The following is a 4,132-nucleotide window of genomic DNA, read 5'->3' as shown; positions in this document are numbered from 1 at the left end:
CCTCTGGCCCTTTCTTTTTACTCCTTACTGTTTTGGATCAAGTTCAAGGGACAGGAGAACTGGCCAGCAAGACAGGGTCCTTGGGCATTAGCAGTAGGTATCTACAAATGGGTGGCTGTTTCTTGTAGGTGTAAGCCAGGCCCCAGGAGGCAGGAGTCTTCTCAAGCCCTGCCTGACCATCTCCATGGGCTGGGTGCTGTGGCTGCAGAATGGAGCAGGCCTTTGGCACCAACCAGTGACCCAGGCAGAGGACCAAGCAGGTGGGTGTCCATGAGGGTGCCTAAGACGGGGATGGACCACTCTTGGGTATTCCTCTTGGTCATCTGTGCTGCCTGAGCCCATCTGTGCCTTCAGTGGGACCTACCTTCTCAGCCAGCATTGCCACCTGTCCCATCCTCTTCCTACCTCATGCTCAGAGGACTGAGCCTCCTCAGCAAATGCCTAGCCTTTCTCAGTGGACCCACCGAGACCAGGCTGGTGGGTGGGACTGATTAAAGTATGTTTGCCTTCAATCAAGAATCACCTTTTCCGCCAGGCACAGTGGCTCACGCCTGTAATCCCAGTACTTGGAGAGGCTGAGGCAGGCAGATCGCTTGAGGCCAGGAGTTTGAGACCAGCCTGGGCAACATATAGCGAGACCCTATCTCTGCAAAAAATTTAAAGATTAGCTGGACATAGTGGTGTGTGGCTGTGATCCCAGCTACTTGGGAGACTGAGGTGGGAGGATCACTTGAGCCCGGGGGGTCAAGGTTGCAGTAAGCTGTGATTGCGCCCTTGCCCTCCAGCCTGGGCGACAGAGCAAGACCCTGTCTCAAACAAACAAACAAACAAAAAATCATCTTTTTTTTAATTACAAGTCTGATTTGAACCATGACAGACACTATCCTGCCCACAGTTTTTAAGAACAAGTGACTAATATTTTATCTAGCTCTCACATCCACATTTAGTGAAAACTCATCTATCTAACTCCCAAAGGAAGTGATGTCCCTTTATCCAGGAGTTGGAAATTGTCAAGGAAACTGTTTGCAGGAAGTGGGAAGTGGAAAGAGTGAGTCAGTGCTAAGAGGTGTTTGGCAGCCTTCTGCAGGGCACAGTGCTTGTCCCCTGCTGCGGTGTGAATGGCTGAGAAGGACAGTCCAAGGACACCTTCTTAGCTGGTCCTGCGGAGTCCAGAGACTCCCCTGGCCTTGCTCTTGTCCTCTCCAAGTCCCAAATGGGTGTGTCAGATTTCCAGGGCATCTGGTATCTTCTCATTACTGAAAAAAACTGCCCTAAAACAGGATAATGTCAAAAATAAAATAAGCCTCTTGATGTGCTCTGCTCACCTATTTCCTGAGGAATGCAGTGCTCTAATTAGGAACTCTGCATAAGATCTCTAGGGGCAAAAGGGGACACATTAAGAAGGAAATCCTGAGTGAGCTGCACACTGTCAGCGCCCATACGGAGGTGCTAGCGCTGGACTAAGGCCTGACAGACACTTAGCTGGCACCTGACTTCAGAACTGGGCAGTGCAGGTTAGCTGAGTGGCTGGCACCATGAAGGCCAGGAGACCTCCTGGGCAGGAGTGGAGTGATGGTGCTTCTGGCACCAGGGCAGGGACTGGGAAGGCCGGTGACAGGCTCTCCAGGTGCCATGCTACCTCGTGGCAGCAGAACAGAGGCGATGTGGTTGGTGTGGCGAGATGGGAGTACGTGGTGTGGCATAGTTAACATGGTGTGGTGTGGTGTGGTCTGCGGTCTGACACGGGGTGGTAGAAAGGGTTAGAACAGGCTCTCAAGAGCAGTCTTCTGCTTTTTGGTATCAGTCCTTAGCCAGATCTGGAATTGCTCAGGCATGTTGGGTGAGACTTAGGACTTTTTTAATTACCAAAAAGCACAGGTGAACAAACAGGAATTGGGCTGAGAATGGTGGGTTCCTGGGAAGGATCAGAAACTTTTAGCTTCATCAGCAAACGATCGGTTGGTCCTGCGTGCCAGGTGCTTCCTGGCATGCTATCTTGTTAGATCCTCTGCCCTTTCAGAGGAGGAAACTTGCCTGAGGTCATCCGGTAACACAGCCAGGGCCGCACCCACATGGCATGGCTGGAGGGCAGGATGTGGGAGGCAGCAAGATTGAACAGCCTCTCATCACCCCCTGGATCCCACCGCCATGTTGGGAAGGAAAGACCCGAGGGCAAGGAGACAGAAAAACCAAAGGTTGAGAAGGTTCTTACAGATGAAGAGCTGCCTTCTGGTACCGAATTTTTGTGTCAAGAGTTCACTGAGATGTGGGCACCCTGGCCTCAGCTCTGGTACCGCCCAGTCTAGGGCAGCTTCCGACCCACTCTTTGCAGGGGAGAGGGGGTACTGCTGAGAAGTCCTTACCTAGGACTTAAGCCCTGCTTCAGACAGGCCTGATGGCCGGGTGTCACCCATGTCTAAGCTCTGCTCCATGATCACGTTTCTGTGCTGAGCATTTCTGAGTGGAGGGTGTTGCCCTCTTTGAGACACTGCCTGGGGTTAGGGAGTGAAGGGAGGAGGTGCCCAGATGACTGCAGCCACTTGGTGTGTGGGAGGTTCAGCAACTCAGGGACATTGAGTGCCACTCCCCTGCCCCGCCTTCTCTGGGCTGGAGATTCCCATCTTGGCATCTTCTGCTGCTTCTTTTTTTGAGACAGGGTCTCGCTCTGTCGCCCAGGCTGGAATACAGTGGGGTGATCTCAGCTTACTGCAGCCTCAGCCTCCCTGGGCTTAAGCAATCCCCCCACCTCAGCCTCTTGAGTAGCTGGGACTACAGGCATGCACCACCACACCTGGCTAAGTTTTATATTTTTGGTAGACACGGGACTTCACCATGTGGCCCAGGCTGGTCTCCAACTCCTGAGCTCAAGCAGTCGGTGTGAGCCACCACGCTCAGCCTGCTAAGTCTTTTTCACTATTGCTTTTATTTATGCCCTCCTAGAGCAACTTAAGTCCAAAAATACTACCAGATGCAATCTTCGTGCACAGGCAAGTTGACCCCAGCAAGGAAACTGGGATGGAGAAGTCCAGCAGGGTCGCACCACAGAGCCCCTCCTTGGGGTCTCTCTCCCTCCTATGCAACCAGCTTTCATTGTTTGTGGTCTCAGAAAGCTGGTGAGTAGGCTGAGTCTGTGTTCATATAAGGTGCAAGGTGGCTGTGCTAGGGAGGAGGCGGGAGAGAAACTAACATAAGGAGAGCGCTGTCAGGTCAGACACATGGCTTGACATCCTCCTTCTAACCCATTCTCTGGGATCCAGCTAAATCCCTCAACCCCTGCGTCTCGGATTCCTCACCTTTGAAAGGTTGCTGAGGATGGTGAATAATCCTGCTCTGCCTACCTCACAACACTTTATTAAGTGAAATACACCATCCATGTTGCTATAATTAAATTGTGCCCCTGGCTTCCCCTTCCCCAAGACAGCCAAACTTACGGGAGTATAAATTAGTGCCACTTTACAGAGCACTTTGGCAATGTCTAATAAATCTGGAGCTGTACCTGGCCCCGGATGCGGCAAGTGTACTCCCGAGATACATCTTGGAGAAGCACCAGCACGTGCACAAAGAGACAGGAGTACAGGTTAAGTACCCCTCATCTGTTGCTCACTTTGGCAGCACAAATACTTAAAAAAAAATAGAATGACGCAGAGAAGATTAGCATGGCCTCTGCACAAGGATGTGATGTGGTTTGGCTGCATCCCCAATCAAATCTCATCTTGAATTGTACTCCCTTAATTCCCACGTGTATGGGAGGGACCTGGTGGGAGATACTTGAATCATGGTGGCGGTTTCCCCCATACCGTTCTCATGGTAGTGAATAAGTCTCACGAGATCTGGTGGATTTATCAGGGGTTTCCGCTTTTGCATCTTCCTCATTTTCTCTTGGCTCCGCCATGTAAGAAGTGCCTTTTGCCTACTGCCATGATTCTCAGGACTCCCCAGCCATGTGGAACTGTTAAGTCCAGTTAAACCCCTCTTTCTTCCCAGTCTTGGATATGTCTTTATCAGCAGCGTGAAAATGGACTAATAAAGGATGACATGCAAATTCTTGAAGCATTCTATTTAAAAAAAGAAAAGAAAAAGTATCCCTTATCTGAAATGCTCTGGACAAGAAGTGTTACAGATTTCAGATTTC

The 4,132-nt window shown here is 50.8% G+C and overlaps 1 non-coding gene across 1 annotated transcript; it reads left to right on the top strand.

Annotated features, from left to right (window-relative positions):
- Positions 1 to 3,604: 3,604 nt before the first annotated feature.
- On the top strand, positions 3,605 to 3,709 carry LOC129016376 (U6 spliceosomal RNA). The gene has a single exon (XR_008494782.1). It is a non-coding gene; the product is annotated as a U6 spliceosomal RNA (small nuclear RNA).
- Positions 3,710 to 4,132: the final 423 nt, after the last annotated feature.

The sequence above is a fragment of the Pongo pygmaeus genome, chromosome 18, assembly GCF_028885625.2.
Source record: "Pongo pygmaeus isolate AG05252 chromosome 18, NHGRI_mPonPyg2-v2.0_pri, whole genome shotgun sequence".
Taxonomy (NCBI): Eukaryota; Metazoa; Chordata; class Mammalia; order Primates; family Hominidae; genus Pongo; species Pongo pygmaeus.
This window is presented reverse-complemented; position numbering and strand designations above follow the sequence as displayed.